The sequence below is a fragment of the Chiloscyllium plagiosum genome, unplaced genomic scaffold (genome assembly GCF_037043375.1).
Source record: "Chiloscyllium plagiosum isolate Xiang-an unplaced genomic scaffold, Cpla_swu_hap1 HiC_scaffold_15, whole genome shotgun sequence".
Classification (NCBI taxonomy): Eukaryota; Metazoa; Chordata; class Chondrichthyes; order Orectolobiformes; family Hemiscylliidae; genus Chiloscyllium; species Chiloscyllium plagiosum.
The window spans coordinates 35,179,115-35,202,522 of NW_028270153.1; the positions used below are offsets into that span (position 1 = coordinate 35,179,115).

At 39.9% G+C, this 23,408-nt stretch overlaps 2 protein-coding genes across 3 annotated transcripts in view; one reads left to right on the plus strand and one right to left on the minus strand.

Moving 5' to 3' along the window:
• LOC122560133 (glucose-induced degradation protein 8 homolog) overlaps window positions 1-4,172 on the minus strand; it is a 42,727-nt gene extending 38,555 nt beyond the window's left edge. For both annotated transcript variants that reach the window (XM_043710416.2, XM_043710415.2), the window contains exon 1: window positions 4,064-4,172. The gene's annotated coding sequence lies outside the window, so the exon portion shown is untranslated. The remainder of the gene's footprint in view (window positions 1-4,063) is intronic.
• A 308-nt stretch (window positions 4,173-4,480) lies between these two features.
• Window positions 4,481-23,408, plus strand: part of LOC122560134 (dnaJ homolog subfamily C member 5) — a 66,063-nt gene continuing 47,135 nt past the window's right edge. The window contains exon 1 of the mRNA XM_043710417.2: window positions 4,481-4,617. The gene's annotated coding sequence lies outside the window, so the exon portion shown is untranslated. The remainder of the gene's footprint in view (window positions 4,618-23,408) is intronic.

Consider the following 23,408-nt stretch of genomic DNA (forward strand, 5'->3'; position numbering starts at 1 on the left):
CACCGCTTGTCACCGGCTGCCATTCCGAAAAAGAACCTTTTATCCCAACTCTCTGCCTTCTGTCAGACAGCCAATCCTCAATCCATACCAGTAGCTCACCTCGAACACCATGGGCCCTCACCTTGCTCAGCAGCCTCCCGTGTGGCACCTTATCAAAGTCCATCCACAAGCCAACCTTCCATCCATTGATTCCACCTAAACTTCTCACTGCCTCGGGAAAGTAGCTAACATAAAAGACCCGTCCCAGCCCAGTTATAATTTCTTCCAACCTCTTCCATCGGACAGAGGATACGAAAGCTTAAACACATGTACCAACATATTCAAAAATAGCTTCTTTCCCTGCTGGTATTAGGCTTCAGATTTTAAATTTAATGTTGATTGCGCTGTTTGTGCACCTTCTCTGCAGACATGACGTTGTGTTCTTTGTTCTGTTCCATCATCCTAATGCACTTTGTATGGTGTGATCTACCTGTACTGCACACAAACCTTTTCACTATTCACGTGAAAATAGTAAGTCAAATCAAATCACATGCTGTAAAAACTCTTGAATCTAATTTTATGATCACATTAATCTGGCAATTCTGGAGCTTGCAAATTGGAAGATGCATTGATAGCTTTAGAGGGGCTAGGGTGGATAAGGCTTATTTGAAGTACAGACCAGTTGGGTCACATTGTCCATTTCTGTCCTTAGACTTTATGAAGTTATATAAATACCTGTAAATAATGGAGAATCACTGATTATGCTAACTGGTACTTTTAACAGAAAACACAATATAAATCATATAAAGGCAATAACAAAAAAAGTGTATACGTAACTTGAAATATTTTGTCAAAAGCAAATTTTATTTTTGCTACACCAAAATATCAAACAGTTACCTTGGTGCATTAGATCAGTACTTTATCCTATTCCAACTTATATGATTCAAAAAACGACTATGGTGGCGTCATCAGCGAACTTGTAAATGGCATTAGTCTGATATTTGGCGACACAGTCATGAGGATACAGTGAGTACAGTAGGGGGCAGACTACGCACCCATGCGGGTTCCAGTATTGAATGTTACTGAGGATGAAATATTGCCCCCAGTCTTCACTGATTGTGGTCTGTGGGTCAGGAAACTGAGGATCCAGTTGCAGAGAGTGGGGCTTAGTCATCCTTTCAGGAAGGAAATCTCTTGTCCTTATCTGGCCAGGTCCCCATATACCGTAACATCTGCGGTGATATGGTTGACTCTGAACCGGGTATGGAAATTGCTGAAAGTCACTTAATTTAAGGATAGGCATAATGTAGAGGAGCCGGTGTTGGACTGGGAGGGGACAAAGTTAAAAACCACATAACACCAGGTTATAGTTCAACAGGTTTATTTGGAAACACTAGCTTTCAGAGCGCTGCTCCTTCAACCACCTGTGTAGTCACAGCACAACTACATTAGAAGGCCAAATTCTAAGATTTAACAATATAGATCTAAACTTTGTTAGCAACCTGATATGTTCAAAAACATGCAACAAGCTAATTTAAAACAGCACTTTCGATTTAAAGACATGTCATTTCTTGTATTCTGAAAGGGGTGTTACAGGAATTTCTTCCAAAAAACTGGACCCAAATCTTCTGCCTCAATTTAGCTGTGGAATAACAGCATCTGAAAACCATAAGGAAACCCCCAGCTGAAGAAGCATTATATGATTGGTCCCAGACTGAGAAAAAAACAAAGATTCAGAACCAACAATAGCCAATGCAGATATACTTTCATATAAATGATGTTCTTTACAATGGACTGAGTAGGGTTTGAGTGTCTGGTCTTGAAAGCATATAAACGCTATGTCATCAAAAGCAGCAGATTCTACTTACACCTACAAGTCTCAAGTTTTGACTCCATCAACTCCTCAATTGAAACATCAAGCTAAGTGCAGAGATACAGCAACTTGACAGGTTAACCAGGAGTGATATTTTTTCAGCTATCACCATTCCATGACTGTTTCTGTTTCCCATTTTCATAAAACCTAAATTACTCCTCCAACCTCTCCTTCCAGCTAGCATCAAAATTCTAAACCAGACTCACGGGTCCGAAAATATGATTTCTTAAATATACTGACAGCCTCTACTCTGCATAAATTACAATCAATTCAGAGTTTATATTACCATCCATACAAGCCTGGTGTGGTGCTCAAGTCATTAACCTGTCAGCCCATGTCCTAGTAAGTTTATTTTATCACTCTTACCCATCTCACCAATCACTTGTAACTAGACTTTGTTACCACCTTATTTCTTGCCCACACTTCACGTACAGCTGCTTTTCCTTTTAACACTTCATGTTTTAAATTGCCCTCACCTTCACAGTATGTTATACTAAATCTATCTAAAAACCTGTAATTGCATTTTCAACTCAATTTTTAAACTATATTTGTTTTCCACACCATTCTCCGGGACAAACCAAGAGAGGCTTACAGGTCTGAGTCCACAAGGACTCCCTGGGCTGTCTGAAATCTGTACTTTAACAGCATCCGCCGACCATCCTTCTGTCGGTCACCCACCCCCTCTGCACAGTAGAGTATTATTTGCCCTTCAAATAATAGTTTCTTTTACTGTTATTCCGACCAAAGTGGAAGACTTCACATTTATTAATGCTGTACTCCATCTGCCAGACCTTTGTCCATCCACTCAAACTGTATGTGCCTCTGCAAAGTTTCAGACTCCTCTGCACACTTTGCTGTACCACTCATCTTGGTGTCATCTGCAAACTTTGACACACTACATGTGGTCTTCAACTCCAAATCGTCTACGTAGATTGCTGAAATTTAAAGGTCTGCAAGATGAAGCAGACTACTGTGATATCACAACTTGTAAAGCTGCTAGACTGGAGTCACTGATTAGGAGAAAGTGAGCACTGCAGATGCTGGAGATCGAGTCAAGGGGTGTGGTGCTGGAGGAGCACGGCTGGTCGGGGAGCATCTGAGGAGCAGGAGAGTCAACGTTTTGGGCATAAGCCCTTCACCAGGAAATTGAGTGTTCAATACACGGTGGCACAGTGGTTAGCACTGCTGCCTCACAGCGCCAGGGACCCGGGTTCATTTCCCATCTCAGGCGACTGACTGTGTGGAGTTTGCACATTCTCCCGTGTTTGCTTGGGTTTCCTCCCACAGTCCAAAAATGTGCAGGTTATGTGAGTTGGCTATGCTAAATTGCCTGTAGTGTTAGGTGAAGGGGTAAATGTAGGGGAATGGGTAGGGGTGGGTTGCGCTTCGGCGGGTGGTGTGGAATTGTTGGGCCGAAGGGCCTGTTTCCACACTGTAAATCATCTAATCTAATCTTCTTCATACTCCACAGTAATCGACGTCGCATCGATGCATCTATAGTATAGAAAGTTAACTGAAAAATGCAAGTTCACTCACTTATAAGTGTGAAATTCTCTTTGCTCACATTTAAAAATGTAAACACACACACAAATTCTTCACGTTCCTGTATTTTGAGAAATAAATTTGTCCTTTAACCAAGATCGAAAATGATATACCGCTGTTCAAAACATTCTGTTTTTCATAAACGACAGAAGGTACAAGGATTTTTAAACCTCTGCTTTATATGTACTTAAATAATAAATGTCTTGACATTTCGACTGTCGACTGTCTGTACATGTCGACTGTCTGTACATCCAGTTCAACAAACTGCATCAATTCCTCTAATTTTTAAGCATAAATTCGAATAAAAAAATCAAGACTTTCATCTCAAAACTGTAGATTGCCTCATAATCTCAAAGCTTGAGTTATAATGAAGGCTTAAAACGAACTGCGACAGAACCAAGTTTATATTGGTAATAAATTTGTAAATGGAAGTGAAAAGCTTGTGCTGCTCGACAGGATTTCCAGCAGAGCGTTAGAAAAGTCACTGCGTCGCCAAGGCCTACGTACACCAGACACAAAAAAAAACTTGCCACAGGTAAACAACAACATTCTCAGCAAATACAGAATCACGGGAACATTTAGGAACCTAGTTTATTTTCACCGTACACAGTGGTTGAAAACGAAAGCGGTTTTCAGTCAGAAGCTGAATTTTAAAACTAGCGCACCTACCTCAAGTGTGGGAGATTTTTGTTTGTACCCAGGAACCGCAGGGCAGGAAAACTCGCGATCTTTCAAACAAAAGTTTGGTTGAACGTGACCGAGACGCAACCGAACTTGCTTGCCACCCTTCCCTAGCGTTGATTGGTGGCTTTCCCTTGGAGCGTTTGGGCACCGTCCCGCCCACTCGGCTTGTGCGGCTGACTATTGGTGAACGCGGTTGTCACTTATCCGCCTGGTGGGGTTTGGGACTTTGGGAAAGGGTGTCCTCAACAGCTTTGAGAGAGGGGAACGGCGCGTGCGCGTCTGCGTCCGCGAGCCGGCTCAACGGTCAGCGCTTGGGGTGGGCGGGATTCCAGTTCCCAGGATGCAGCGGGACGTTTTTTTGACTCTGCCGACAGTAAATGAGGGGCCGGCTGAGGTGGGAGGGGCAAAGGGAGGAAGTGAAGAGACGCTGAAGCTGTGCGAAAGGTGAAGCGCTGACGGAAATCTCTGATATGGTTCATGTCGCAAGAGCTTGAGGAAAGCTAACTCGCCAGAAAGAGAGAGACGAGCAAGAATAGAAGGTAGTAAAATCCGTCGGGTTTTAATCCGTATTGACCCTGTAGTCCGCCCCTGCTTTGCCCCATTGCCGGTGTTTTAGTTGTTGCCTGCGATCTGAGCCATTGCATGATGGCGTTGGGTCTAATCTGCTGCCGCAGATAGCGCTATAAATCTGTGCCGCTCTGGATTTGGGGAGGATTTAGTTCGCCTGCACCGTTAAAACGCTTTTATTTTAAGCCTGCTAGTTTGTGATGACTTCTTAACATTGAAGTGATATGTTAGCACTTGGGGGGGAGGGGGAAATGGTGAAGGGGACCCAGCGGACCAACAGTCACAGGTTTTTGAATGAGAAGCTCCAGGGTTTGGATCAAGCGCAGCAGCATTGCAGTTTTTTTTTTAATCGCATGCACTGTCGCCGTGGATGCAAGCTTCTGAACCGTTGGGTTATTGTTGGCGGTGCCAAATTCGTCTTAGTCTCTGGCTATCACTTGTTTATCAATCGAGGGCAAGATTTTCAACACCTTTCCGCACAAAATGCGTCAGTGATCGGGCACGGTGTCCTGGATTTCGGCAAATGGTGAACGTCGGCGAGTTGAGCAATCCCAGCTCGTCCCAGTTCCAGAGATGGGGAAGCCTGTGTAACAGGACTTGGATAGATTGTTAATCATTCCCCGGCCGAATCTTTGTTTTGTTTTAAAAATGTAGCACATCCCTCCGTGAAAACTCATTTTTCAAATGTGTATTATATTCAGGGAGAATTTACAAGTATTTTGCCTTTTTTGTGCTGTAAATTTAATAGCTAGTGCAAATTCTAGATGAGGCATTCATGAATCATATATTTAGCGCATAAATGTAACACCGCTCTTTGCATATGACGAGAAATTGCATGTCTATTTTTATGCACGTAGAGCATGAGCAATTTTTATTATTGAGCTGCAGTGGTGGCTATACTGTTGCAACTCCTAATGGCTTTTTTTTTAATCTAGGTAACTTAATTGTATTAAGTTATGTAGAATTCTGTTGTTCAGTATGGGCAACAGGTTTCTTCTGTATTTAAGGCAAAATCCTCACAACAAAGTTGAAGGTGATACAGAAATGCCAAATGTTATCAACCAAAAGTGAATAGATTTTTTTCATTGCAAATTATTTATTTTACTGAAATTAAAGTGACAGTGCCTGTAATGAAGTTGTAAACCTACAGAATTCTCACTTTTTCAGGATTTAATATGTAACAAGCATTTTATCTAATTTCAATTATGATAAACTGTACAATGCAATGAGGTCATTTTGATCTGTTGTGCCTATTTGGCTCTTTAAAGGAGCCAGCTAATTAGTCTGGGCTATACACTTTGGTCATAGCCCTACATATTTTCCTTTCCAAGTTTATAACCAAGACCCTTGCGAAAATATTAATTCAGTTTCCTTTCACTACTCCCTCTGGTATGTTCCATATTACAACAACCCCTTTTTTTTGGAAAAAAACCTCCCTTAATTCCATTCCAGATTGTTTAAAACCTCAGTCTGGCAGCTACTGATCTCTTACCAGTGAAAATGTTTTCTTCCTATTCTTCAAAATCATTAACTAAATCTGCCCTTACCTCCTTGTGCTGCGAGGATAACATTCCAAGCTGCTTTAGTCTTCTGAATAACTGTTATTGACATGATAGTAAACGTCCTTTGACATCCTTCAAGAAATGCGTGCAGAACTGGACACATTCTTCCGATCTGAAGCTCATCAAGTAACTTATAAAAGTTTAGCATTGCTTTTGTACTGTGCTCAATTTATAACACCCAGCTCATTGCATTTTTTCTTGTCATCTTCAAAGATTTGTGAATGAGTTTTCCAGTTCATGCTGGAAAATTGTAACTCACACTTTACTGCATTTTTTTTCTAACAAGCTACAGCACTTTGTACATCCTGTGTTTGAACTTTATCTGCCCCTTTCACAAACCTATGTCCTCTGAAGTACCTTTATCTTTGTTCAGTGTAGAAACATGATACTTGGAAATGTAGTAAACAAACTTTTAAATTCTGCCTTCCATAAGATAAGAACAGGAGAAGGCATGGACCATTTGGACCCTCAAACCTGCTCTCTGAGTCAATAAGATCATTTGTTGAGCAGATTGTGATCTTAACGCTTCTGTCACACATAATCGGTGATTCCTTTGTGAATCAAAAATCAATTAGCAAATTTACTTGTTAATAGTCTAAGGCTTCATGGAAGAGAATTTTCAAAAACATCAATTTTTTAAGAGAATAAATTCCTATTACAAAATTTGTTGTCATAGTACATCCGAAAGTGGTTGTTCCAGAATCACAGTCAGAGGTGTACAGCATAGAAACAGACACAACTGTCCAGCTCGTCCATGCTGACAAGCTATCTCAACCTAATCTAGTCCCATTTGCCAGTATTTGGCCATATCCCTCCAAACCCTTCCTACTCATATACCCATCCAGATGCCTTTAAATGTTGCAATTGTACCAGCCTCCACCACATCTTCTGGAAGTTCATTCCACACAGGCCCCACCCTCTGCGTGAAAAAGTTGCCTCTTAGGTCCCTTTTGTATCTTTCCCCTCCAACCCTAAACCTATGCCCTCTAGTTCTGGACTCCCTCACCCTAGGGAAGAGATGGTATCATCTGCAAACTTGCTAACTATATCTCCTATGTTCATATCCAAATCATTTTATATAAATGATGAAAAGTAGTGGACCCAGCACAATCCTTGTCGCAGGCCTCCAGTCTGAAAAACAATCCTCCACCACCACCCTGAAAAACAATCCTCCACCACCACCCTCTGTCTTCTACTTTTTGAGCCAGTTGTGTATCCAAATGGCTAGTTCTCCCTGTATTCCATGAAATCTAACCTTGCTAATCACTATCTCATAGGGAACTTTGTCAAATGCCTTACTGAAGTCCATAATAGATCAAGTCTGCCCTTCTGCCCTCATCAATGCTCTGTTACTTCTTTAAAAAGACTCAATCAAATTTGTGAGACATGGTTTCCCACGCACAAACCCCTGTTGACTATCTCGAATCAGCCCTTTCCTTTCTGAATACATGTAAATCCCATCCCTCAGGATTCCCTCCAACAACTTGCCCACCACCAAAGTCAGGCTCACCGGTCTATAGTTCCCTGGCTTTTCCTTACTACCTTTTTAAATAGTGGTACCACATTAGCCAACCTCCAGTCTTCTGGCACCTCATCCATGATTATCGAAGATATAAATACCTCAGCCGGGGCCTAGCAATCACTTCCCTAGCTTCCCACAGAGTTCTAGGGTACATCTGATCAGGTCCTGGGGATTTATCAACTTTTTTATGCATCTCAATACATCCAGCATTTCTTCCTCTAATGCGGACATTTTTCAAGATGTCACCATCTATATCTTCCATGTCCTTCTCCACAGTAAACACCGTGCAAAATACCCATTTACTATCGCCCTATTCTCTCCCTAGTTACCCTTTTTCCTCAATGTATTTGTAAAAATCCTTTGGATTCTCCTTCACCCTATTTGCCAAAGCTACCTCCTGTCCCCTCTTTGCCCTCCCAGTTTCCCTCTGAAGTATACTCCGACTGCCTTTACTCCTCTGAGGATTCACTCGATCTCTCCTTCTATACCTGACCTATGCTTCCTTTTTTTTCTTAACCAAACCCTCAATTTCTGTAGTCATCCTGCACCCAGCCTTCTCTTCTGGCACCTTTCCCTGTCACTGCAGGAATTGCGAAACCTGCACCCATTCCTCCCCTTCCACATCCATCAGAGTTTTACCTGCACTTCCACAAATGTGATTTACTGTACCCATTGCTCCCAGTGCGGTCTTATTTACGTTGGGGAGACAAGACCCCTACTTGCAGAACACTTCAGAGAACATCTCTGGGACACCCGCACCAACCAACCCACGCCCCGTGGCTGAACGCTTCAACTCCCCCCTCCCACTCCACCAAGGACATGCAGGTCCTCAGCTTCCTATATCGCCAAACTTCCACCTTTGGACCCTGCAACCACATAGGTTCAGTGTGGGTTTCACCAGTCTCCTCATTTCCCCTCTCACCATCCCATATCCAACCTTCCAATTCGGCACCACCCTCATGACCTGTCCTACTTGACCATCTTCCTTCCTACCTATCTGCCCCACCCTCCTCTCTGACCTATCACCATTATCTCGATGTTCATCTACCTATTGCACTCTCAGCTACCTCCGCACCCCCCACACACATACAGTCACACACACCCTTCCCATTTACCTCTACATCCCTTTGGCTCACAAGCTTCATTCCTGATGAAGGCCTTATGTCTGAAATGTCAATTATCCTGCTCCATGGATGTTGTCTGACCTGCTGTGCTTTTCCAGGGTAATACTCTTGACTCTGGTCTAGTCCTCACTTTCTTCTAGTCCCCTAACACAGTTGATCACTTAGAACCCTACGTACCCCTCATTGCATTAGAGCCTCTCTTGATACAAGAAACATGGCTGTTTGTTCTACATTCTCCTGAAAGTCCATATCTGTGGCTTTTCTTCCTTCTTGTAACTGCTATCCATCACACCCCCTTTCTGTTGTAAATTCCTCATTGCCTCTAACTGTCGTTCCAACCGATCCATTCGATCTGATAACATTCGCAACCAAAGACATTTATTGCATTTATAATCCTCAGTAAAACGTAAACTCTGTCAAAACTCCCACATTGGACAAGGAGAGCATATTAATTTACTTAAGGCCATTTTTCCTCCTTCCAATCAGCAGACCCAAAAATAATACTTTCTTATTGCTCTACAAAATACTGTTCCAGGCTAACTTGATACTTATGGCTTATATTTTTAGAATTTACTCGAGAGGTCTCAATAAAATATATAATCAAAAACGAGCCCACTCTACTCACTACTGTAGATTTACAGCAAGGCTACAATTAATTATGAACTGTTCTGTTTCTGTGCTGTGACCTCTCCCAAATAGGATCCTCCAAGATCAGTTTTGAATTTTGCTGTTTAAGTTTTCCTAGACGCACCTTGATGTCCTGAATTTAAAAAGCAAAGGCGGTAACTGTGCAGATTCACTGCTGTGTCAGTTAGCAGTGAGGGTTTCTTTCTCTGTCTTTCACTGACCATGTGCTGCCTACGTTTTGTCCTTCTCCCTTTTAAAAGTGCCGTTGTTTGACTTTTTATTCCAAAGTTCCAAAACAATGCAATAGCACATAAGACAATAATTGCTGCTCCTGGAATGCAAGGAAATCACCTCCAACACCTACAATACCTCAAAAAAGGAGCAGCTGTTTCAGCCACAAATTTTCCCGTCCTCCATCCTCAATAGGTATTTGGGTGTCAAATCGGTGCTAACTTTTTTATCTTGTCTAATAAACAACTGTTAATCACTACTCTTTGCTTTCTGTGATTTAACCAGCTGTCTCTTCAATGCCCCTTTAGTCCAATGGGCTTTAATTTTGTTAACAGGTGTATTATGTGGCCCATTTCTTTCTAAACAACAGTATATTTGTCCTGGATTATGTGCTGTTAAGTTTGCCCACCTCAAAGCTTGGGTGGAGGAGCCTACACTTAACGAGATCATCTCTAGTTTATCTTTTTTTGAATGGGGTGTCACACTTGCAGACCCCTGTTATGGGAATGACACCAGATCAAAGGAAGATTGGAAGGCTGCTTCAACAACATAGAATGCATCCTCTTCAGACTTAATAACATATAGTGCTGACAACTTTTTAAAATGGCATCCCAGTATCTCTTCTTTCATGCAGTTTCTATTTCCTTTCATCTTTGGATTAGCAGCATCTTTTAGAGAAACTGTACATAACATTGTTGGTTGATTGTATAAATATTTCAAGAAATGTATTGATGTCTTTTCATACAGAAATTTCATACAATTCCTAAATAGCAAACTTCAAGAGTTGCCAGATGTTGGCACTCCATTTTGAAAAAAAATGTTTGTCACAGATTTTTCAATGCATATCCATTTGCTGTTTCCTTGGGTTATTTTTGCATGTATCAGAACAATTTTTATTTGCTTGCTTGTGGCAGTCACTGGCAAGGTGTTAACATTTATTGTCTGTTCATAACCACTTTGAGGACATGGCGATGAACAGCTGTCTTGAATGTAAGATGGCTTGATGGTTAATTTCAAAAGTGTTAACCACATTGCTGGAGTCATTCTATTTCAGAAATACACCTTTTTGTTTATAAAACATAATTTATTTTAATCTAAATGCAAGTTAGAACTGTTTTGTGCTTATTGAAATTAGGTTGAGACTATCCATGAAATCTCCCATAACTGTAGTTAACGGTATCTGTACAGGAGATGCCTGTGTTCCAAAATTGTCTATGCATCCATCATAGGTAAATAATTAAGGATGCCAGAAAAAAAAAGTAACATTGCTGTGGACCATTTGACGCACGTGGATTTTCTTTTAATCAAGTGCTTAAGATAGTGGAGGGTGGAAAAGAAGTATTCTAACGCTGAATGATAGTCGTTGACTGCCCCACTCTCTCCAGATTACCCCAAAAAAGAGCTCAAAGGCCTCTGACTCAACTGGATCCATTGGGCCAGCCTACAACTCTTGTGGTGTCCACTATGGTGTTCTGGGGCTACTTGGCCTGTTTTTAGCCACAGGCTGATTAAATCAGCTGGCAACATGTGAGAGTGGGACATCCTCACGGTGAAGGGCAGATTTCCCACTTAGAACCTATTTAACCCATCTGCTGTGTGGAATGGGTTTCCAACTGGCTAGCTGACTTTTCTTCTTCACAAGGCCTTTGTGGTCAAGCCAGAAGGTGGAAATTCCCCTTTAGTTGAGGCAAAATTGAGTTCAAAACTACAAGGCTGACATCAACCTCATGACAATGACATGATTGAGACTCCAGCAAAGATATATCACAGTGAAGCATTTTACAAATTGTATTTATTTTCTTTCAAATTTGACACTGAGAAAGACCTCTGGTAAATCAGAGGATTGTGACTGTGTTTTAAAAACCAAGAAGAAATTACCTTGTGAAAGGAAAATTACACTTAACAAACTTACTAGAATTCTTTGTGAAGGAGAGGTAAAGTGGAACAATTAAATGTTATATATTTTGTTTTCATAAATGCGTTTGATTCGGTACTTTATGTATTGAGGATAGTATTTCAGCAATGATAATGGACTGGCTAACTAATAGAAGACAGTTGGGGTGAGGGGGGCATTTTCAGGATGGCAATCTGCAACTAGTGAAGTGCCATGGGTATCAGGAAAGTGTACGAGTGATGCAAAAATAGGTGGGAAGGCAATTACTGATGCACTGTACAGAAAGATTTAGGCAGTTTGGCAGGTGGAATATAGTGTGGGCAAATGTGAAATGATGCACTTTGGCAGAAAAAAAATAGACGAGTTCAATGTTATTTAAATGGAGAAAGTCCATAGAAACCTGCAGTGCACAGATTTGATCATTTTTGTGCATGAATCACAACAGCTAGGATAAGATTTCAGTATTTAATAGACAAGGTAAACAGAGTGTTCAAAGGAAATGGAGTATAAAAATACAGAGGTCTTGCTAAAACCCAACAAGGCACCAGTTGAACACACTTAGAATACCAAGTAGTTTTTGTTCCTTAGATAATGGAACAATGTACTGGCATTGGAGACAGTCCAGAGAAGGTTTACACAGTTGATCCAGGATGTGGAGGTGTCATCCCGTTTCCCACCTCAGTTGAAGCAAATTGCTCAGAGACACTGTATAGTTTTACCTCCATTTTCTTTATTCCGGGCCCTGGAGGGAGAGAAAACAATTGCCCATGTGCACACAGACATGAGTTCTCAGTCTTCTCTGGAATAGCAGTTTCTTGATTTAATTATATAGTCATTTTACAGGGAGGAGCATCCAGATAAGAGAACATCCAAATTGATTGGATGACTGTTACAATTGGTGAGTGTCAATAGTAAAGATTAAGCCATCTGCTGTTACACCACAATGAATGTCCTTAACCTTAACTGGCTTCATATAATGAATACCTTTCACCTTGTTAAACTGATCTTGCGTACTAAGTGCTTCCAATATTGTTAACTGGCTCTACCTAATGAATACTTTTCCACCCTGTTAACCCATTGCCCTTGCCTCCAGCATGCCATTATTAACTACAAGTTTTTATCTGATCTGAGTCATGTTCAGCTGAACATCTTGTTTCACAAATCTCAAAACTTAACTCTTTCCCTACCTGCTTATACCAGAAACACATTCTCGTTCCTTCTTTTTATTATTTCATGATAACCACCAAGATGGCACTACCAGCTTTCATAAGGCTCTGACAGCAAGTATTTAAGCAAGTTTTGATACGCAGCATGCAATGATTATAACATCAAAAATTACTAGTCTATTACAGTAGAGTTATGAGAATCCTCCCATGTGGGGAAAAATAATTCACAAGTAAAGTTCTTAAATCCACAGTCTTTAGTGACCAGTCCATCCCCTCCAAGTCAAGTGAAAATGAGTCAGTTCTCCAGAAATCCCCTTCAGTAAAGTTCAATCTGAAAACATAATCCAATCTGTCCTTGCACACCACTCCATGGAGAAATCTGAGTCCTTGGATAAGGGCAGGTAAACTGATGAAACATCCATCCTTCTGGCGATGCTTCAGATGGAGGATACCAGGGCATCTGACCATGCAGCAGTAGCAGGCTCAGGGAATGCAGCATTCTTTGCTGCTTCTGCTCCTGCTCTGATCTTAAATGAAAGAGAGCTAACTGGTTGTTGTGATGTTAGCTTGATCAGTGACCCTCATCTTCACTGTTAATTTCTTCACTTTTTGTGCTCATGACTGGGGAGCTGGTTGGATCAGGTTGTGGAGGGATGGGCGGTGGTCCGAAGGCATGTTTTACCTGTGAATGGAGAAAGACTAGAGAAGATGTTAGCTGCTGAAAGTATCTTTTCATTTCCTGTTGCATTCTTTCCTTGCCAAGGTGGTTATCAGTATGATGACAGTTACACGTTTAACTACACTAAATTGTGTCTGCTTATTTCAACATCCTTTGAATTCTTTAAGTCTGTTATTCTGTTCACTATTTATGACATTATCAAATTTTATACAATCCGTAGACTATTAAATTGTGCTGCCTAAACAATTCAGTCAATAATAAACAACAATCAATATTCCTAAAATTAGACCCTCTTACCTCATTCAGGTTATTCAAAAAATATTTTCCTTTAATAAGTTGATACTTGCCTAATGTGAAAACTGTCAGGATAAGTATTTCAAAAGTCTGGAATGGCAAGAAAATAACAATGTTTCATGTGCTTTAGCCATTGAAGAGTCAGATTCAGTTCAGATTTAAATCTCAAATATTGCTGAATATTAAATGTGTTCTCCAAATGAAACTTCCCGAATAAAAGTCAGAATTACGGTGTCAACTTTGGTAGAGATCAACGTTCTTTGAATTTGAAATAGGAAGGGGGCCAATGAAGTCTTCACGATAATTAACAAAACTGAATCAGCTCAGCCTCCAGTTCTAGTAATCTCTCAAATCTAAACAAAATAAAATTAAAATACACTCTTTGTGAACACTCTTACATTTAAAACACAGCAGCAAAGATATAATACAATACTCTCATCTGGCTAAAGCATGACCACTGACCCAACTGTTTTCTTTAAAAACAGACACTGTAGAATTGCAAACCAATAAATCAATTGGTTTTAAGGTTTTAAGTTTGACCATTTTTAAAAAGAACATAATGTTGTACAATTATGATGTAAAAACAAAATCTGCCTCATTATGTAACCGACAAAACATATTGTTTGAATTAGGATCTCAATTCAAAGCAAAACAGCAACTAAAAGGATTTTCTGAACCAGGATTTTAACAAACCAAAGTTTTTGAACATCAAATACTCAGCGTGGCATAATTTACATTAAAGTTTTGCTTTTTCACCCTAAGTATTAGTACAACTTTAATTTCAGTGTTTTTCTTTTTTTTTTGCATCCTCTCACTAAAATTACACTTAAAAACAGAAAACCCTCGCACTGTACACATAGTGCTGCAGTGTAAGCCACTCTCTTTCCCCCAGAACAAACACTCACGGAGTCTCAAATTTTGCCACTAGGGGACTTGTAACTCCTTTCTCAATTTACTTCTCACTGGGGCTTGAACCCCAGTTAAACACAGAGGCCTTAAATCCCACTTAAAAACAGAGAGGTTGAACCTCAGCACAGCATGGAGGACTTGAACCTCAAATCAACCCACCCAGGGGACTGTAACCTGTATTACACGTCTTCCCCCCCCCCCACCCCCCCATGCAGCACAGAGCACTCTATCCTGTGCCTACCAGTGTGCCAGCGAAACTGTGTCTCTCGACACAGTGGGCGGCACGGTGGCACAGTGGTTAGCACTGCTACCTCACAGCGCCAGAGACTCGGGTTCAGTTCCCACCTCAGGAATATCTGGAATATCAAGAGGGACCAAAGTTTAAAATCTACCTTGTGGGCCCGACTGTTGCATGATACCGATGTCAGCGGCCACCAGGAACACTGTCCAATCATAACTATTCATTTGGATCCTGCTTACTATGCTAATATTGTTGTCCCATTCCCCCGCCCTGCCACCTCAGTCAAAGCAATATGCTCAGAGATACAGTATAGTTTTGCCTCCTTCATCTTTATTCCTGGCCCTGGTGCACAGGAACATGTGTTCTTGGTCTTCTCTGGAATAGCAGTTTCTTGATTAATTATATAGTTGTTTTACAGAGAGGAGCATCGAGATAAGGCAACATATATATTGATTAGATGACCGTTACAATTAGCGCGTCAATAATAAAGAATATGCCATCTGGTGATCCACAATGGAATGTTCTTAACCTTAATGGACTTCACATAATGAATACTTTTCACCTTGTTAAACTGACCTTACATACTGAATGCTTCCAATTTTGTTAAATGGCTCTGCATAATGAATGTTTTTCCACCTTGTTAACCCATTGCCCTTGCCTCCAGCACTCCATTGTTAGCTGCAAGTTTTTAATCTGATCAGAGTCATGCTCAGCTGAACGTCTTGTTTCACAACATTCCAAACTTAACTCTTTTTCCCTACCTGCTCATTCCCAAAACATTCTCGGAGGGATTTTCTTTTGAGGAGAAGTTGAGTAGGCTGGGCTTGTACTCGAGTTTAGAAGAATGAGAGGCAACCTTATTGAAAGGTAAAATGCATAGGTGACCTGGCAGGGTCGACATTTCCCTTACAATTAATGGCTGAGGTGGATATTTTTAATCAGTAAATGAATCGAGGGTGAAATAGTGGGGGGGATTGGAGGTCAGGAAAGTGGAGGATTATTAGCTCAGCTATAATCTTCTTTAATACTACAGTGGACTTGCTGGCTTACTACTCCTCCTATGTCGTCGGGTTCAAAATATAATTCATACAATTGAGATTTTTTTCAAATAATATGACTTGAACGTAATTTTTCTGAATGATGTTGGATAATTGTTTATTTGTGATTTTTTTTTCCTGCATATGCTGAGTGAATAATTGAAGTTTGCATTGTGAAAAAGGCATCTCTTTTAATAATTTGAAGGCAATGAGCAATGCTACAACAAAATAGTAAACCTGAACCCAGCTTTTCATTAAAGAATACGATGAATGGCTGTTTTGCTTATTTTTCAGGTCAGTGCCATTCTAGTTAACATTGGAATTGCAAAGAATGCAATTTATGGCTCTAATATCTAAAGTTTAAACAAATTGAAGTGCACAAAACTATCAACAGCAATAATGTATTTGATGCAGATAACACTAACAAATGAAGATACTTAAATAGTGTTAACTGCATTCTGCTTTACAGCTGTAGGAAGTATCTTTTGCAGAATTTTTGATTGGTGGCTCAGTGGTTAGCATTGCTGCCTCACAGCACCAGGATTCCAGGTTCGATTCCAGCCTCGGGCGACGGTCTGTGTGGAGTTTGCACATTCTCCCCGCATGCCTGCGTGGGTTTCCTCCGGGTGCTCTGGTTTCCTGCCACAGTCCAAAGATGTGCAGGTCAGGTGAATTGGCCATGCTAAATTATCCATAGTGTTGGGTGCATTAGTCAGAGGGAAATGGGTTACTCTTCAGAGGGACGGTGTGAATTGGTTGGGCCGAAGAGCCTGTTTCCACACTGTAGGGAATTTCATCTAAAAAGCAGAAAAACGCGTTTGTGGAATGCGTGTAATTCAGTATGCCAGTAGCCTTGTAATAGCATGTCCTGACCTTAATCTTCCAGTATTTCCTGGATTTGGGGGTTGTACCTCTGGTTTGGAAATTTGTTCATATCCATGTACTCTTGAAGAATGACAGAGTACTCTTGAAAATAGCAAACTGCAGACCAGTTCGCCTAACATTTATGGTAGGGAAATTGTTGGAGTCTGTAATCAAGGATCAGATTACTGATCATCTCAAAAAAACTTCAGATAATCAGAGGGAATCAGTATGTATTTATGAAGGCGTAGGTCATGCCTGACAAACCTCACATAGTTTTTTTTTGAAGAGGTGACAAAAGTAATGCTAAGTTGATGGATGCTGTTTATAGGAATTTCCAGAAGGCTTTTGTTAAAGTTCTATAAAAGAGACTGTTTTAAAAAAAAGTGGAAAGCAGAATTGAGGGCAAATTACTGGCATGGATAGGAAATTGGTTCAGTGGCAAGACACAGTTGGAATACTGGGTAACTACTCCAATTGGCAGGATGTGATTGGTATCCCATATGGACCTGTATTTAGGGCCCAGTCATAATATCCATTAATGACTTGGATAATGTCATAAAAAGTAAAATATCCAAATTTGCTGACAACACAAAATTGGGCAGCATTGGAGTCAGTGGTGCTGACAGAATAAAGTTACAATGGGCTGTTGATTGGGCGAAGGGGCAAAGTTTTGGCAAATGTTTTTTAATATAAGCAAGTGTGATGCTATCCATTTTGGAATTATAGCTCCATTTCTATTAGAAGGCACAAAGTTAAACAGAGATTTGAAGGTGGTGGGGGGGGAGGTTTAGGTGCATATCTCTTTAAAATGCAGAAAATAGTTCAGGCTACTGGAATGCAGGCCTTTGTCTTTAGAGAGCTGGAGTAAAAGGATACAGAAAATTAAGCTGCAGTCATACTAAGCCCCAGTTAGATCCACTTAGAATAAGGTGAGCAGATCTGGGAGAACCACCTTAAGAAGGATGTTTTGATTGTTCAGTGCAGGGATAATACAAGGATAATACTTGGATTCTGAGCTTAAAATACGAGGAAAGATTAGATGCCTGGGGTATAGTCTAAGAATTAGGGCCAGGCCATGCAGGAGAGATATTAGAAATACATGCAAAGAGTAGTGGAGGTTTGGAATGCTCTTCCTCAAAAGGTGGTTGATGCTAATCAATTGTTAACTATTTGTCTCTCTCAGATTTAATTTTTTTAAGCAAAGGTATCAAGGGATATAGGTCAAGGCAGACATGCAGAAGTTGGTCTCAGAGCAGCCATGACCTTATTGACTGGGGGGCAGTCTCAAATAGGCTGAATGGCCTACTCCTGTTTCAATTTTCCAAACAGGTTCTGCAGTCAAGCTGCTCCATATCCTTCACTTTGACCTTGAACTCCCACACATTTTGTAAACCATACTTTTAAGGGAAAGAAACTTCATTTGAAATTTATTAACAATGTTTATTATTTCTTTGACTCTTGCTGCTTGAGCATTTTTGTTGATTTGTGACCATCCTGATTTGATTATGTCATACCAACTTGAGAGTTCAATTCTTATTCTAGGATTAGAGCCCATAAACTAGACCCAAAGCCCTTAAAATTAGGGCATTCCTGAAGTACAGATGTTAAACTACGTTTTTGTCTGCTTTTCTCCAACTAACATCAATTTTTACTGATCTGATACAATTAATATAGAGTACCACCCCCAAGGAACTTGTAACAATGTAGTAGAAATAGGTGAATTATCAAATGGTTTAGCTTAGTGCTTTGAGGTGAATTAACTCATCTGAAATAGTTTAACTGTCATAGACCTCATTATGACGTTTAACACTACAGGATTTAAATACCTCATTCTAGAGGTGAAAAGTCAGTATCACTGCACATTATTTTCCATAGCATGTTTTTCTTATTCAGTGTTGAAGTTTACAGTTACTTTTCCTGATTATTTAAATAACATACTAATTTGAACTCAGTAGAAGAGTCTTGAAGAGATTAATGTCATTCATTTGTTTTGTTTGCCGGGTTTATCTAGTGACTCATAAATGTCATGTCTAATGCTGCTGAATCATGCAGTTATGTGAAAAGAAAGCTGTTAAAATCATTTGTTGTATCCTCGTGAAGAAACAGATATACTGTTTCTTATAAATGCTTTACTCCATCACTTCAACTGTTACTGCTATTTTTAACAAAAGAAGGATTTAGTTGCATGGATGTAGCAAGGATGATGCAGAATGGGGTACTCTTGTAAAGCTGCAGTATTATTAAGTTAAGAAAGCTTTGCACAACAATTCTTGAGGATAAGTGCTTGGAGTATTGTCCAGTATTAACATTGCTCATTAAGAGAAAAATGAAAAATTTTAAAATTATTCCATTTTTATGTTAGTTTTAACTATTATCTCTAGTTATGAAATTGTTTTTTATATATTTGCCAGAAATTGCACTAATTGGAGCAATAGACAGGTCCTGTACCATGTCATCATCTACCCACCCCTAGCCCCCTTACCTTTGCTTATACTAACGATCTCTTTTTCTACATTGTTGGACTCTTGTGGAATTACATCCGAAACTACTTGAACATTATGAATAAATTGATTTCTTGCTAACTTTGTGCGAGTATGATGCTTCCACTGTAACTTCTAATTACCGGAAGTAGAACTCCAGTATGGTTGAATCATAAAGGTTAAAGCTACCTAACCAAGTTAAAGAAATAAGCTGACTTCTAATCATTGTTCTTCTTCACCGAACACCAACACCTGGCATTTTTTTTTCCTCTCCCAATTATTCATTCTGAGTGTCCATAATTTGACATGGAACGATTGCTTTTAAATTCATGTTACAGATGTTGACCATCTGTTCGAGTGCTATGAAGACTGACTAATCAAAGTTATTCCTGGCTTATTCTTTGCTGTGAAGCTGCCATGACCAAACAGATGGTGCATGTTAATGTTCAAGGGTTTCCTTTACTTCACGACAATTTCAGTTTTTTTTTAAATCTCCTCCACATTTTTACCCTGCTCCATTCTCAGTGGAAAAATATGTTGTTACATTCTAATAGGAATTTAAATTTCAGAATTTGAAAGCACAGGGCACATAATGTAAAAACAATCTCTCCACATTTTTGCCCTGCCCCAATTTATTCCATTGCTGAAACTGCTTTGATACGTTGCAAGAACTTAAATGTACACAATCAATTACATAAAAGCAATCTCTCAATCTCTGACATCATATGAATCCACTTAGCTTTTTGGTTTTAAGGCCCTTGGCAAGCCAATTTAATTTTATTTATTAGTTGCGATCTGAAAGAAAATTTTTATAGATCTGCCCACTTTTTTTTTAATCTTGTGCAGTAGATGTTAAGTTCTTATCCATTCATCAAGAATCCATTGTTTACACTCCATGGAAGTGTTTGTAATTCATAACATACTCAAATATTGTTAATAGAGGCATTTACAGAATTATTCAATTCTTAACTCAGTGGCATTTTTTGAACAGATTCATGTTTGTTTTAGCTAATGAATTTCTTAATTGAAGATTGTCAAAAGGGCAATTTGAGAGAGGCAAGAACTAAGCAGCTCATTTACCAGTGGTCTTAATGTGGAGAAGAGGAAGAATTTTGAGTGTTATGAGCCTTTTAGACCTCTTACACAAGTAGAAGCAAAGTCACTGAATATTTTTAGCAGCAGAAGTAGATTCTTGACAAACCAGGCGGTCCAAGGTTATCTCGGTAGGCAGGAATGTAAGGTTGAAGATATGATCAGACCAATAATATTTTTATTGAATGGCAGAGCAGGATCGAGGGGCAAAATGGCTGCTCTTCGTAATGTGTTTGTATAGTTGAATTATATTTCACTAGAGTATGTCATACTGATAGATTGTAGCAGGAAGGGCCTCAAATTTCTGGGCAAAAGGACCAGTTTGAGGAACCTAACACAGTTGGCACCACTGTTCTTATGAAAAGCGTTGCAAATATTAAGAGGGAAGGTTTAACATAATTTTGCAGGGGCGGAAACTGGAATAAAACAAGAGCTGGGAAATAATGTGACAGGAGACTGAGAGAAGGAAATGGCATGGTTTAAACACAAGATGGGTTTGATGTCCATTTTAGATTAGATTCACCCATTCCCCTACCCTATATTTACCCCTGACTAATGCACCTAACACTGTGGGCAGTCTAGTATGGCCAATTCACCTGACCTGCACATCTTTGGGTTGTAGGAGGAAACCGGAGCACCCGGAGGAAACCCACACAGACACCAGGAGAATGTGCAAACTCTACACAGACAGTCGTCTGAGGTGGTAATCCCTGGCGCTGAGAGTTGGCAGCGGTAACCACTGAGCCACCGTGCCACCCCTGTTTGTAAATACAGCAAATATAGTTGTTATAGTTGAAGAACTTTTAAACCCATTTGACCACATTGCACTATGTTCGGGCTCAAATAAAATTGTTGTTTGTGATTTTAAAATATTCAAAAAAACTGAGGGAGGATATTTGTTTTGTGACATTTGTCAGTGCTGTGATGATTTATTTGCATAGATATGATATAATTGAGGCATAAAAAGTCAGTTGGATTTGTATTACAGAAGTATTAAGGTATGTGTAAATTGGTGGACCATCAAATAGTGGGAAGGAGCGATTAGAGCAAAGTAACTGGCAAATTATGTAAGAACTCCAAGACAGTAATAACTGAAGATTTAATTTATTCTGGTGCAGATTGGGGTATCTCAAAGCTAAAGGAGAAGAAATTCATAAATGTGCACAGAGACCTTTCTTGACCAGTGAATAAAAAGTTTTGAGAGATTGGCTTTGACTTTGAGAGAATGAAATTGGTCAAGTGGGCATATGTTTAATTTTGAACATTTGTGGAACAGTGATCACGATTTCAAATTTAGAATAGTTAGGAAAAATGATATTTTACAACTAAGTGCAAAAATACTTAGTGGAGGAAAACTAATTTCAGTGAGTTGAAAAGGGACCTAATACAGGTGGTCTGGAGTCAAAACGTAATACCTAAAATGTCACAGAACAATGGGAACCTTATTAAAGACAAAATGGTTTGGGTAGAGTAGGTACGTTTTCCCAGAAAAGGGGAGAAAGGACATCAAATTTCAAGTGCTCCAGTTAAAACAATAATGGTTAAAATTAGACAGTTTTATGACAATTGTGAATTTTTTAATGTGGCTGAAAGCCAACTGTATGCAGGAAAATTCAGAGGAAATTGTAAAGGAAAAGGGGCACAGTATAAGAATTGGTGCTAAAATAAGAAAGGAGCCCAGAAGCCTTATTAAATATGTAACAAGTAAAAGGATGGTCAGAAGAAGGATTGGGTGGGGGAGGGGGGGTGGGAAGGAGCGGGGCGTGGGTAGAGATTGAAAAGGACACCATCTTGTGAGCACAGGAGCCATGGCTTATATGCAGTATGTACAGCACGGAATCAGACCCTTTGGCACGGATGAGTTGGACCAACTAAACAACCCAATCTGACCTGGTTTTATTTGCCAGCATTTGGATGATATTCCTCTAAACCCACCCTATTCATATAGCCATCCAAGTGCCATTTTAATTGTTGCAGTTGTACCTGTCTCCACCACTTCCTGTCATTTCCTTCCATACATGCATCACTCTCAACATAAAAAAATCCATCCCTCACGTCCTTTTTAAATCTTTTCCTCCTCACCTCTCGGGACACCCTGACTGTAGGCTATTCACCCTATCAATGCCCCTCATGATTTTATAAACCTCTTTAAGGTCTCCCCTCCGCCTCCGACACTCAAGGCAAAAGAAGCCTCCGCTTATTCAGCCTCACCTTTCAGCTCCAATCCTCCAGTCCCGGCAAATCCTTGTAAATCTTTTCTGCATCAACTCAAGTTTAACAATATTTGTCCTACTGAAAGGCGACCAGAATCGTGTGCAATTTTCCAGAAGTATGCATAAGCACTTTGGATCTTTCTGTATCAAAGCACTGGTGGATTGCAAATGTTACATATCTGTCTTTTTAAAAGATGTGTTAAAGCTAGTATGTGAAAAAGCTAGTTATCGGTAATTAGGCAATGGTTGGAGACATTAATCCAGGATACACTGTAGACAAACCTTTGAAGATGGCAGGACAAATTGAGATGCTGTTTAAAACCAATTGCTCCAAATACTTTAATAGTGGAAAATGCAAGCATAAGGAAGTTACACTAAAGGTTTATACAATATTGGCTAGGCCTCAGCTAAAGTGTTGTAATCAATTCTGACACATTTTTTAAAAATACCAAGGATTTGGAAATGGTGCCGAAGAGAATCAGTGGAGTAGTATCAGCAATGAGAGCATGCAGTTCGTGGATTTATGGTTGGATATTGGATTAAAATGTGTAAGGCAGATTAAGATAGCAGGTGTTCATTCATGATCATTGTTTTGATAAAGCATGGAGCAACTCCCCAGTGGTTGAAGAGTTAATAACTCTTAATAAAAGAGCTCGTGGTGAAATGAGGGAACCTTTTCAATTCAGTTGTGATCTGGAACGTACTGACTGTACAGTGGTGAGTGGAAGCAGATTCATTGGTAACATTTAAACAAAATTGGATTAGTAATTAATTTGAGGGGAAAAAAAATTAAAGTACAGCACTAAGGGGAAATAGAGTACAGGAGTT